The 14,353-nt window shown below is 45.2% G+C and overlaps 1 long non-coding RNA gene across 1 annotated transcript; it reads left to right on the plus strand.

The window, feature by feature from the left end:
- The first annotated feature begins 7,251 nt into the window (after positions 1 to 7,251).
- On the plus strand, positions 7,252 to 13,873 carry LOC141279252 (uncharacterized). The gene is made up of 4 exons (XR_012333223.1): positions 7,252 to 7,387; positions 7,983 to 8,156; positions 9,671 to 9,777; positions 13,653 to 13,873. It is a non-coding gene; the product is annotated as an uncharacterized lncRNA (long non-coding RNA).
- Positions 13,874 to 14,353: the final 480 nt, after the last annotated feature.

Below are 14,353 nucleotides of genomic sequence, written 5' to 3' on the forward strand. Positions count from 1 at the left end.
TCTCCTCTCCTTCTGGGACTCCAATTATATGCATATAAGACATTCTGACATTGTTTCAAAGATCTATGAGTCTCTGTACATTTATTATATCTCTGTTCAGTTTGAATCATTTCTGATGATCTATCTTCTAGTTCATTGACTTTTTCTTCTTTCATTTCCCTTGTGCTTTTAAGCACACATTGCATTTTTATTTCAGATATTTATTTTTCAGTTCTTATGTTTTCATTTGATTCTTTTAAAATAATTTCTATTTATCTGCTAAGATTTTCTATATTTTCTTTCACTATGGATATATTTTCCTTTACATACTTGAACATAGTTACAATAACATCTTTAAAATTCTTGTCTGCTAATTCCATCATCTAAGTCATCTTAGAGTTGGACTCTGTTGATTGTGTTTTCTTTTTAAAATCTGTTTTGTTGTATGTTGAATAATTTTGGAGTGTATCTTGGTCATTATGAATGATATATTGTAAAAAGTCTGATTCTGTTATGCTGTTTTAGTGAGTAATGACTTTTCTTTATTCAGGTCTTTAGAGTGGCTGAACTCAAGCTACAAAACCCTATCTCCCCAGTAGCAGCTGGAATTTCAGTTCAGCTCTTTTAGCTGTAGCTGGGACTCTTAAAGTCTGCCTCTTACATATGTGGTTTGGGGTCAGCCATAGATCTGGGCAGAGTTCATTCATAGAATGTAAGGCTTCCCTTCTGCCCTGCATATCACAGACAGGGCCCCATTCTTAGGCTAAAAGTTGTAAATCAGGAAACTTACCCCATGCCATTCTCTTCTTCCAGTGGTTCAGTCTCCTCTGGTTTTTGCCTGTTTTTTTTCTCTCCAGTACCTTCAGTTAGGTGTTCTTATATTTTGCCCAGAGATTATATTTGTTATCTATAAGACGTATGGTCCAAGAGGAGCTACTTGGCCATACCAGAAGGTTTCAATTACCTTTTGAGTCATCTAGTTTACTTTCAACAAGATAATTCATAGCTCTTTCCCAGGATACTATTTATGTTTTATTTCAAGCACCACCTCAGATTGATCGGTTATGTTGAAGTGGATACTGAGCTTCAGCAGAAAAGGGTGAGATAATCAATAAGCAATGTCTGCCTTGGACAAAGGAGAGAAAATGTAAGCTGGATATTTGTAATTTCTGTTATGGTTACTTACAAAACAATATAATACTCAGCTGTTTGTACCTACTAGAACATCTTCTTGAAGTCTGTATTTGCTTGTTTGATGGTTAATCTTCCCCGTTAGATGTAGACTTCATGAGAGCAGGGATTGTGCTTGTAAAATTCACTCTTATACGTTCAGTGTCTATCATGTGGAATACAGCAGGCTCTCAATAAATATTTGCTGAGTGAGTGAGAATAGTGTCTGATCAGGACCCATTCCAACTTGGTACAAGTTATCATCAGTGATCTATCTCTGAAAAAATTAAACAATTTTAGGAATACCTAATCCAGTTTCATTTTTGTTTTGGTCTTATTTTTAAAATTATATAACCAATGTGGAGAAGGAAATAGAGAACACAGATTAGCAAAAATAAAATAAATCGGGCTTCCCTAGTGGCGCAGTGGTTGAGAGTCCGCCTGCCGATACAGGGGACACGGGTTCGTGCCCTGGTCCACGAGGATCCCACATGCCGCGGAGTGGCTAAGCCCGTGAGCCATGGCCGCTGAGCCTGCGCGTCCGGAGCCTGTGTTCCGCATGGGAGAGGCCACAACAGTGAGAGGCCCGCGTACCGCAAAAATAAATTAAAAATAAAAAAATAAATCAAATAACCCCATTTTTCTCCTCAGAGACATAACCATTTTTGTAACTTTTTTTCACATAGCTTTTTATTATCCTTCAATTTTGTTTCTCAGCCTTGGGTGCATATTCTAATTATCCGTGCATATTTGAAAAGTCATGATGTTCATGCCACATCCCAGACCAATTAAATCACATTCTCAAGGATTGGGACCCAGGCATTAGTATTGTTTTTAATTTCCAAGATGATGCCAGTATGCAATCATGAGGACCCGAAGATGTCCCAGCTAAGACTATGAGAAGTTTTTCAGATGTTATTTTCTGTATCCTACATGATACAGTCCATGCTCTCCAGGAGACTTCAAAGAAAGCAAGACTTGAAGTAATTAAATATGAAGCAATTAGAAATCAAAAGGACACCAAAGATACATAATCAAGTGCTAAACTGCATAGAAGCTGTGAGTTAACTGTGCCAGAGTAGACATTCCTGAGTGAGATCAGAAGTGGACTCACCTGTACTTCTCACTCCTGGGCAGGGAGCCCTGCCAGTTACATTGAGGGAGTCTCCTCCCTCTATAAAGGTTTGATGAAATGGGCACAGTGACATGTTAGAATGATAGATGATGCTGATTCTACTCCTCTCTTCTTTGAAAATTTCTGCTTTACAGAATCCTAAGTCCCCAGGTTCCTGGCTTCCACCCTCTCTTTGTGGGAAAGCGTTTTAATTTAATTTTATTTTTTTAGTTTCATCTGTCTTTGTATTTTTTTAAACTTTTTTAAAATTAATTTTTATTGGAATATAGTTGCTTTACGATGTTGTGTTAGCTTCTACTGCACAGTGTGGGAATGCGTTTCAATTCTTTAACTGACTTCAGAATTTGAGAAGACCAACCCTCAACCAGAGAATCTTCTGTGGAAAATGCCATGGCTGACTAGGTACCCTGCCCCTCTGGAGTGGAACCCAGATAAGTCGGGCATAAACATCTATCCCCACCTTATTTCTCCAGCTTGCCCTAGGGGAACTGGTCAGCAACCAAGCGTAGAGCCTTGTTCTCGACCCAGGTGGCGTAAGAGAATCTGCTGTAAAATACCTATTCTTAAGCCCTGCCCCAGAGCAATTACATAGAACCTCTGGGCGATGGTACCCAGGCATTGGTACTTTTGTCAAGGCTCCCCAGGAAATTAGGATGTGAGAAATATTGGTCAGGCAACTTCGTGGTACATTCTCATGGGTTGTGGGTGGATCTGAAATCTCCCTTCCTGCTGCTCCTAGAGGCAGCCAGGCCTTATGTTAAATAAGCTAGGGTTTGAATCCCTGCTTTGCCATGTATTGGTTGTGTGATGTTGGCTAACTTACTGAACAGCTCTGACATTCCATTAGTCAACGGTAAAAGAGGCAAAGTAATAGTTCCTACCAATGAGATTCCACAAGACACCACATATAAAGCATTTGGTACCCACTGTACCTAATAAACGTCTGCTTCCTTCCTTTCCTGTACCTACCAGCCCCACCCTGCCTTAGCATTGCAATAAGAGCTACAGGCAGCTCTGGCTTGGTTTTCTGCTATTTCTCCTTGATCTGACCGCGGCCACTGCATCAGTCTGGATTTGCAGCCCTTGTCCCTGGATCTGGCATTCTGATCCAGACTCCTGAACTTGATCCGGCTCTTCTTTCCTGCCTTGCAGGTTCCAGGCCCAGTTTCCAACACCTGTTTCTGTTGCTCAGCCCTAAGCCCCAAAGTGATGGTTTCTAAAAGTAACTGGCCCCACGTTGCTCCAGCTGACTTTTAGCATTGGGAGGGGGTGGGGCTAATTTTAGACTTGTCCTGGACTAATGCCTGAGAAGAAGCAAGGCCAGGCCAATCCAACTTACCCCCTCCACCGCCCAGCACTCAGTATCTGGGTTGGAGTTGACAGAGAAAGTCTGAGATGTTGCCACAGGGTTTGTGTGTCTGCATCCTACCAGGCACCTTTTATGGAAATATAATACATGAAACCATTTACCTCAAAATCCATTTGGATTTGAGCCTCAGGGGTTGTGCTGAGTGGGAGTAACCACAATGTAACCCAGAGTGTTTGATATGCTAATGCTTGTTCTGAGCTGGGACCGATTGTTTTCTGCCTCCCCGGAGGGGGGGGGGGGGGGTGTGTGGGGGGTGGGGGGGGGGGGGGGGGACAAGACCAGGCAGGTGTGAACAGGGCCCTGGGCCTGAGAGCCTGCAGGAAAGAGGCTTAAGAAGAGAAAAGATCAAACGGTTACTCATTTATTTGTGTTTTAGAGACACTGAGAAGGAAATAGGATGAAGCAGCACGGTGACAGAAAGCCCTGATTGAGAGAAGCAGGGATGACTTGGCCGCTCCTAGAACAGGCCTGGCCCAGAGAAGGCTTTTAATGACCATTTGCTGCGTGAGTGTGGAGTGAAAGGCTTCTGAGGTGGAGAAAAAGAGAGGCTTCGGGGATGCCCAGTGAGTGTCTCGTGCTTTGGAAGGAAGGGCAACCAGTTCCGAGCAAATTGGGTATCAAAGGACTGTCCAGGGGACCCACAGCATCAGAAGGGATTTGTGGCCTCTGGGTCAAGAGGAAATGAGAGAGGAAATTAACTCTTACAGGGTCTGGCCCATAGACTAACAACAAAGAAGTGTTGAGGTCCCCCAGGGTTAAGAGATAAAGAAGACAGAGAAGATTAGTGAAAAGAGTAGGGCCTTACCAGTGAGTCAAACTACTGATAGTTTCCCCACTCCATCACTTAATGCTGTGTGATGTTATGCAAATTACTTAACTACTCTGAGCCACAGTTTCTCCATATATTTATTAAACATTCACCAACAGATACTTATTGAACATTCACCAACAATTTACTGAGCATCTATTACATGAGCCAGACAGTTGGATACTGTGGCGAACAGACCCGTTTCTTGTCCAGATGCATCTAACAATCTGGTAGGGAAGGCAGACAAGAGAACAGGACAAGACAAAGGCAAATGGTGCTAAGTGCCGTGAAGAAAGTAAACAGGGTAAAGGATGGAGGGTCATTGGGAGAGGGATAAGGAAAGCATCCTTGAGGAGGGGTCTTGGAACTGAGCTCCGAATGGTGGGAGGAGCCGACCCTGCAGAAGAACGCTCTAGGCGGAGGGAAGAGCCGGTGCAAAGACCCCAAACAGCAGTGAGCTGGACAGGTCTACAGAACAGTAAGGATGTTCTAGACCTGTGGATGGGGAACAGTGAGCCCAGAGGAGGTGGACTGAGGTCAGGTGAGAGAGAGGCAGGAAGGCACGGGGCCTTGAGAAGAAGTCTGAATTTTGTAAGAGGAGAATAACTCCCATTTCCGGGAGCATGAGGACAGGTAGGGCTGGAGCTGCTCCAGTGGAGAACACAGTGCAGGGCAGACTCTGAGGGCAGAGGCGGTGAAGAAGTGTTTGTTAAAGAGGTGCTGGTGGGACTTGAGATCCTTAGAATGCCTCCTGGATGTCAGCTGGAGCTGAATAGGTAGGAACCCCTGCCAGAGAAAAAAAACATTTGAAATCTGGTCTAGGGCAGAACCTTTTTTTCTTGTTTTTGGCCTCGCAGTATGCCTTGTGAGATCTTAGTTCCCTGGGCCCTAGGCAGTGAAAACACTGATTCCTAACCACTGGACCACCAGGGAATCCCCAGAATCTTTTTGATTAATATAATTCAAAATCTACTTCTGGGAAGAAATGAGTGCTCCTGATAAAATGCTTAACTAATCAATTTTCTGATCAAATTTAACTAGATTAAACTTTGTTCTGGGAATCTAATCACCTAACCTCCTACTTGCCAATGGTCTTAATGGGGTTTTTTTTTGTTGTTGTTTTTTTTTTGTTTTTTTTGCGGTACGCGGGCCTCTCACTGCTGTGGCCCCTCCTGTCGCGGAGCGCAGACTGAGCGGCCACGGCTCATGGGCGCAGCCGCTCCGCCGCACGTGGGATCTTCCCGGACTGGGGCACGAATCCGTGTCCCCTGCATTGGCAGGCGGACTCCCAACCACTGCGCCACCAGGGAAGCCCCAATGGTCTTAATGTTTAGCCAAATGTTTAACCAAATAATCTTTCTTTTCTTTTTGTAACATAAAATGTAATTATTTTATGTTACAATAATGATGTAACTATTCTCCTCACTTAAAAAAAAAAAAAAAAAAAAACCCTACCAAAAGTGAATCTTTGAATTCGTCGACTGGAGGCCTTTTCACCTGCCACAAGATTGTAATAAAACATTGACCTGTGCTTTCAATGAAATTTTCTGTAAAGTTGTCTGTAACACCCTGGTGTGGCAGCCAGTAGACATGTGAAGACTTCTTCAAGTTTTCTGTGAGCCCGTGGCCCCTTCGCCCCCTGAGCTCCTTCTTGTAGCTCCTGTGCTGTCTCTGGCTGTACATGGCCTTAGCTGTGGGACTTCTGCTAAAATCCAGGTCCTATGAGCCCTTGTGATTTGGTGAGGAGTGAGAGAAAGGCTATTATGCATCGAATTGTGTCCCCCCCATTATGAGGTACTGGAGTCCTAACCCCAGTACCCCATAATGCCATCTCATCTGGAGGCAAGTTCTTTACAGAGATCATCAAGTTAAAATGAAGTCATTAAGGTGGGTCCTAATCTAATATGACTAGCTTCCTTATAAAAAGGGGAAATTTGGAGGCAGACCTATACCCAAGAAGAACCATGTGAAGATGAAGTAGAGATCAGGGGGATGCTTCTAAAAGCTAGGGTACACCAAAGATTTCCAGCAAATCACCAGAAGCTAGGGGAAAAGCATGGAACAGCTCACGGCCCCCTGAAGGAACCAACCCTGCCGACACCTTGGGTTTCGAACTTCCAGCCTCCAGAGCTGTGAGACAACACACTTCTCTTTAAGCCACCCAGTATGTGGTACTTTGTTGTGGCAGCACTAGCAAACTAATAGGAGGACTTTAAAGGGAACATTTATAAAACATGATTCTCAAAGCCTCCTTCAGCATCCCCAGCACGGAGTAGCACATTATCTTCGACCTACCTTGTCCTAGCCTCTCTCTTTCTTTCCGGCTCTTTCTCCATCTCCCTTATACCCCATCTCCTCCCAACTCCACCCTTTCTCCCTCTTTCTTCTCTCGTCTCCTCAGAAAAAAACAAAATTTCTTTTCTTATATCATGCATAAGGGTCTTGTGCCCACCTGAAATAACTTATCAAATTTTAAAGTAAATTTTGTATACAATTATAATAAATGCCCACAATCCTTAAGGTAAAGCTTGATGAAGCCCAGCTTTCCTGCTGAGGTTTCCCTCCTTCCCCCTATCCCCCAACGGTGGATCCTAGACACTCAGTACACTGGCCCATGTCCTTCAGTGCTGCCACTTCCCAATCCTCGAGGTTCTCCATTCATCCAGAGAGGCCCTTTTCATTTCAATCACCCAAGGAAAACATGCTGAGGATATTTTTTTAAATGTGGGGAATTAACAAAGATCAAGGTATCTTTCCATTGCTTTTTTTCAGCTCCTGACTTCATGTTGACATGAGAGCAGAAAGTGACTCTGGATTTCTGTCCTCTCTTCTTATTCCTGAGAGTGGCTCCCACCGCCCAAACTTCTAGGAGGGAATGATGACCCTTCTCTGTAAAGGTTCTTTTCCTCAGCACCGGTTCTGTGAGGTAATTAGAGCAGAAAAATGGGTGCCGCATGTGTTGAGTTAAATTTGATACAGAGCTAGACCCTGAGAGTTAGCATACAAGGAGAAAATTGCATAGAATTCAAAGTAGCATAGACAGTCTCTTATAAACTATCATTTTGGAGACTGAAATGCCATTTTTCAGTAAGTCCAACACAACCATTGCATCCTATACAGATGCCGTCCTGCCATTCCTTCAGATGAAGGAGCTGCCTTTTAGACAGACAAGCATTGTACTGTGTCATTCTATCTAGCATCACATGTAGAATGGCAAGTATCTCAAACTGAAGCTGACCGAGGGAGCCTGAGATTCATGGCTCCCATCTCACATTCCTTCTGGAGCACGTTTATTACATAGACTGGTTTATTAAACAGAATTGCCCACAGTATTTAAATGGCTGTTCTCTCTCTTGAACCCCAAGTTCATAGGGTTTGATTTGCTTCATGACCCTTCACCATATAATAATTCAGATAAATTTTTATCATCTTAAAAACCCATTCAGAATTTGTCTTAAGGTGAAAATCACCTTTAAGTGGAATTTTGTTTAAAAAGGAGGAATAACCGACTTTACTTTCAGTGGTGTCAGCTGCATCAGACCGATTTGCAGGAGACCAAACCTCCCACTGACAAACAAACAAACAAACAACAGATGGGCTATACTTTAAAAACAGCTAAAGGAATTAGAGTGTTACTGTGGAAACCAGGACTTGAGGGGACAAGGTCTCTGAGTGAAGAGGAAACTCTGGTTGAGGTGAGCCTGATATTCTACCCTCTCGTCAAGGGATTTGCCAGCTCATAATTAGTTTAGGTTGAGAGACTGAGAAGCCAAGCAGAAAGCAATGCGGTGGTTAAGCAGAGCTTTGAGCACAAATTGAAGTTCAGGACCACCAAGGGAGCCAGGATGGAAGGACCAAGAGAGAAAGGAGCACAGTGAAGTGATTTTGACAATTGGAGATGCTTTTCTCCTCAAAGCATTTGTCTATTCGTAAGTTGCATGGTGTCATGCTGATTAGCCAAGCAGAAAGCGTCAGGTAAGAGGCTGAGAACTTAGGCAGGCTTCGGCCATCTCAGCATGGTAAGGAGAGGGAACCTGGGAATCTTAGGCTTCCGTTTGTTGTTTTGAGAGCTGTGCCCCAGAAACAAGGGCAAATATGAAAGAGACTCAGTGTTACAAAAATTGAAATGCAGCTTGAAATCAGTCCAATCCCCCTTTGGACTGCCTTGGAGGAGTCATTTGGGCTGTAAATTTACAGTAGGTGACTGTTGCCCACTGACCTGTGGTTACAAAAATAAGCAGAGGCTCTAAGGCAGCCCTAGAAGGCAGCCCTCTGCAGGAATTCTGATAGAATGGTTGTGCTCGTCCCCAAGTTCAGCAGCACCTGTCCCTGTTTAGGTACCACTCGGAGTGTGATATGAAAAGAGGCTTTAAGATGTATCTTTGTCCTCAAGGCATTTGCCATCTATGGGGTGGAGGAGTCGGGGTGGGGAGGGGAGGAGACCAACCAAAGAGTGTGACAAGTGCTATGAAAGAATGAATTAAAAAGATGTCCTGGGAGCTTAGGGGATGGGGCGCCTAATCTACTCTTGAAGTATGTGTGTTGGGGGCAGGAGGGGAGAGGCTTCCCAAAGAAAGTAACACCTCAGCTGAGTCCAAAGGACCAGTAGGATTTTCCCAGATGAAGAAGGTGAAGGGTGTTAAAAGCAGGGGGGATAACATGTGCAAAGAAAAAGAGAGCATGACTTGTCCAGCAAACAGCAAGTAATTCCGTCTGATGAACTTACCCAGTACCATGAGGGGAGAATCAAGAAGGAAAGCTGGAGAGAGAGGCAGGAACCAGATCATGAACCGGAAGTTAAGGAGAACCTCAAGCCATGCTCAGCAATTTTAACAGTCTACTTGAAATGGTACACTTACCTAGAGCAGCACAGCACAGGACCACATCATTTTGTTCCTTCTAGAAGCAGTGGTTATCTCATATGATGAACTCTAATTGCCAAGTGCACATGTCTTTGATGAATAAACTGATCAATAAAGAGTCTAATACTGCAGTACAGGTGGCATGTTATCGTGGCTTGAATTGGTGAGTGGCCTTGAAAAGGGAACAGATATGAAAGATATTTGAGAGCTGTACCTGGCTGATTGGCCTTCGTGAGTGAGCGCGAGGGAGGAGTTAAGGATGACACTTAGGTTTCTAGCTTGGGCAATTAGACTCATTTTCTTATGAAAAATAATTTTAGTCAGTGCCTTATTTATCTGCCTTCTAGAGTGAAAGCATCTTAGATGAAGAAATCCAAAACCACAAAAATATATTGAATACTGGCTACTTGTCAGGCACCTCTATTATCCCATTCATTCTTCACAACCCAAAGAGGTTAGTACTATTATATTTTACCACTTGAAAGATAAGAAAACCTGTTCTAGATCCCCCAAATTGTAAATGGATGACTTAGAATTTGAGTCCAAGTGTATCTTACCCTAGAACCCGAACTCTTAATATTAAGCTCTTTTAGGCGATCGTACTTGGATTTGAACATTAAGCTGCTTTGAGTTGGTTCTTGAATCCACCCAATTTGGTGTGACTCATAGAGCTGACCCCACAAGTGATAGAATCAGTGTTTGTAGGTCCTCCTACGCTGGGAGCCTTGGATGCTGTGTAGACGGAAACTGTGCCAGTGGTTAAGTGGGCTGAGACCTGAGAATGGAAATCCAGGGGCCTGGGGCTGGTTCCTAGCCCCCTCCTCTCGGTGGGTCCCATCTGGGGAGGCTCAGAAACAGGAGCTCTGCCAGCCATTTAGCACTTCTGCTGAGGAGCCACACGTGCCATGAAGACCAATTAGTGTCAGCTGGGTCCAGGTGCTGTTCCCAGGACTGTGACCACGAACAGCACTGAGCAGCATGTGCAGGGAACTCATTACACTGGCGTCTCCATCCCATCCCTCTTCCTCCAGAAAGGGGACCTGGAAACGCTCTATTGCATCCCTCTCTGAAAGGACCGCAGCCCCCTTCTCTCTCTAGCCCTCCAATGGCAGACAGGCACATTTTAATCAGTACGGCGGCCCTATGACTCCCAGATTGCCTTCAGACTCCTCCTGGATTCACTGACTGGGTCTCCGGACCCAAACCAGGCAGTGACCCTAATGATCTTGATAATAATCATTCCCATAATCACAGCTTAGAATCTGCAAAACACTTTCACTTGGATGAGCTCCTGTCATCTTCAGAGCTCCTGTCATCTTCACCGCAGGGCAGGGTGGGTATTATCATTGCCCTTGCAGCGGAGGAAACCAAGACAGAGCGGTGAAATGACACTGGTCAGTGACCACTTCAGGGCGAGTGCTACGCTAACGGGATCGCCTTAGAACCCAGGGTCAGTGAAGGTAGGGCACCCTAGCCTCGGGTACCAGCCAGGAGTGGGGGTGTGGTGGATTTTCTAGGGCTGCTGCTGTGAGTGATTCCTTGGAAAGGAGAACTTCTGAGCTATTCCCCTTTGGTGCCCAGGGCTCATTTGTGGAGCTGCCTGGACCCAGCCCAAATCTGTCTGCACAAGGCGACCCCAGTCTCTTCTGCAGGGCCAAGAATCTTCACCCACAGCTGTTGGGACAGGTCTAGACCACTCCTAGTTTGCCCCAGAGAGGAATGTCAGCCATCCCCTATGCCGGATGACAGGCTGCCCTTCAAAACAGCCTTGAGAGAGGGGCCTGGAAGTGGTACCTGTCGTCTTTCTCACCCCTGGGAGCTTTTCATATCAAGTTTGAATGGAATCTAATACAGGATGGGCAAACTGAAGCACGTTCTCCTGTAGAGGTGATGATTGCTCCCCTCCTCATGCATGGTTATTTGGATGAGGCTTACAAGTCCATTTGAAAGATGTACATTTCTGTCTGCAAGCAAAGCGGCATGCCAGCTCCCCGCCCTGGGCCCCCAACGCTCTTTGTGAGGTCTGTGTCTGTCAAAGACGCTTCTCATCACCTTGGATTAAGTCCCCTGCCCCTGAGCCAGTCTTTTCATATTCCCAACATTCCAGGAAATGGAAGGAAGGCAAGAAGGAAGGGAAGGAATAAAGGGATCAGGGGCCATGGTCAATTCCATTACTTTGGTCTATAGGGGCAGCAATACAACTTTAGGTTCAAGAAACCTGGTGTTGAATCCTGGTTCTGCCACTCAGTTCTGTGTTCGTGAACAGGTTTTTCCACATTTTGGAGTTTGGATTCCTTAGCTATAAAATGGGGATATTAACACCGGCTCAGCCTGACTCAGAAAGATGTTGTGAGGACTGCGTACCATAAAGCAAGGCAAAGTGCTTGAGTGTCAGCCTGGGACAGCCTCATTGCTAGGACTTGCCCTACCGGCAGTTCTGATGGGGAGCTCTACGTTACCAAGCCCAGTTTGGGCATGGAGACTGGGGAAAGCAAAAAAGAAGCAGTGGGTTGGTGGGCTTCAATTCAGGAAGACAGGCAGGCCTGGGGCATCAGGATAGAGGAAAGCCATGCCCACAATTTCAGCTTTTCTCTGGGCCTTAAATTTTGCACAAATGGCTATCTGCCACGATTATGATCTTACTGAACCTCAAGTGATTCTGGAAGGGGAAACCTCTAAGTGACAGCTCCACGGGGGTTAAGGGACAGGGCTGGGACTAAACTCTATGCCTCCTGAGGCTTATGCCTGTACCCTTTCTCCATATCAGTCAGCCTGATAGGGAGGGACATTTTGACTTGGGGTTAGAGCAAGGAAAGTTGAGATTATTTTGGAGAATGGGCCACTTCAGGGAGATTAGGCCTGGGCTAAGAGGAACTGTAGCGAGACTCGTCTAAGAACCATGGCACAGGATGAGGGCCCTGGGAATCTGAACAGGAAGTAAGGGAGAAAGTACAGAAATGTACTCATTCATTCCTGGTTCACCCATTCATTCATTCTGATAGGGTCTTCCAGACAAGTGAGAACTGGAATGGAGAGACCCAGACTGGCAACTTGGGGACGGGAGAAGCTCACAGAGTGTGTGTGGGGGGGCATGAAGGGAGGGATGGGGATGCTCTTAGATCTGCCAACAGGGGTTGACAGAGCATCAGCGTGAGTCTGAAACAATAAGCAAAGCCAGGCAGATGTGTAACCAGTTCACCAACGTAAAGGGACTGGGTCAGAGAAAGATCTAGTTCCCAGGGCTCAGGACTGAAACACAAAGCTCAGAGCAGAGGGAGAAAGTCTTAAAGGCTGGAGCTGGGCAGGGAGAAGATAGCCTGGGGCAGCTCCCTGAGTACAGGGGTTGAAGGGTGAGAGAGCGTTGGAGAGGTGCGAAGTCAGATGGAAAGGATGCCAAGGTGCGGCTTTAGATTGATTCCTGGGACACTGGGTACCATAGGAAGGTTTCCACAAGGGGAGGGGCATGATTGGGGTTGCATTCTAGAAAGACCACTCTGGCTGCAGCAGGAGTCACTGGAGGAGGACCAGTAATTAGAAGGCTGCTGAGGGTCTTAGTTGATTCAGTGACGATGGTGAGAGAGAAATGAGAGGTGTGAAGAGGCAGAATCCACCCGACTTAGGAATACTTTGAGTATAGGATGACGGGTGAAACAGAGGGCAATGTCCAGAATGACTTCCAGACTTACTGACCTGAAGACCAGAGAACTTGATTCAGAACCCCCAGTTGGCCATTATTTTCAAACTTTCACAACACAGATCCCCTTGTTGGCCTCGCTTTCTACTTCTCAGAACAGGAAAGTTGATCTGGAGTAGGGATTTTCTAATTACAGTCCCCAGGGCCAACCTGCTGGGTGTGGCTGGATTCAGAAGATCTGGCTCACGTGCTGTGACATTAGGCAGGACACAGTATTTCTGAACCTGGGTCTGCATTTGTATAAGTGGAGATAATTATCCATTTATTCAAGAAATAGACACACTCGGCAAGAGATGAAAAGACTGAAACTTGGTTTGTGCCTCAGGGAACTCACAGCCCAGGAAGAGAAGCAGACATATAAACAAATTATTATAATACAAAGGAGCTTAGTGAGTGCCATGATGATGTAACATGTAGACGGAGGGAGGTGGCCCAAAGAAGGCAGGGACAAGCGAGTGCAGGAGCGGCATCTAGAGATAGGACGAGGGTAGCCAGGTAGATGCCGGGAGAGCAAGCTCTGCCTTGAAAGAATCAGACTGAGCCTTGCATCCCCTCCCCCAACCCTTTGTTGCCCTTCCTTGACCCTTACCTCTCCTTTCTGCCATCTAAATAGCAAACCTCTTCCTTACCTGCAGGTGAGGCTCTGAGGGATTTCTCAGAAAGCAAGACTTGGATCAAGTCCATATTATTAACACCCAGCATCATGAGGTGGACACACCAATGGTGGAAGTCCAGGCATCCGAGACTCCACTTCCTTCCATAAGGTGATACTGACATATGGAGACTAGGTCGTGCAGGTTCTGGAGAACTGATGCTGCATTTCGTTCATAGTTGTATTCCCAATGCCTCACACCATGCCTGGGACGTGGTAGGTGACCAATACTTGTGTGTTGAATAAATAGAGCTCCACAGAATCTTTCAACTTCAAAGGGTCAGTGCCTCATTTATTTCCCAGCCTCCAAGCAGAGCTGCCTCTCAACCACCACACCTCGACCGTTCAGGCTCTTTAACAGATTTAACGGCACCCGCCTAAGAAATAGACAGGGATGGAGCACATCTCACTTTTTATTTCAGATTATTTTTTTATTGAAGTATAGTTAATTTACAATGTTTTGTCAGTTTCAAGTGTACAGCAAAGTGATTACATACATTTTAAGTTATACATATATATTTATATAGATGTATTCTTTTTCAGATTCTTTTCCATTATAGGTTATAACAAGATATTATGTATAGTTCTCTGTGCTCTACAGTAGGTCCTTGTTGCTTATCTATTTTATATACAGTAGTGTGCATATGTTAATTCCAAATTCCTAATTTATCTCCCCCCACCCCT

The sequence above is a fragment of the Tursiops truncatus genome, chromosome 8, assembly GCF_011762595.2.
Source record: "Tursiops truncatus isolate mTurTru1 chromosome 8, mTurTru1.mat.Y, whole genome shotgun sequence".
NCBI lineage: Eukaryota > Metazoa > Chordata > Mammalia > Artiodactyla > Delphinidae > Tursiops > Tursiops truncatus.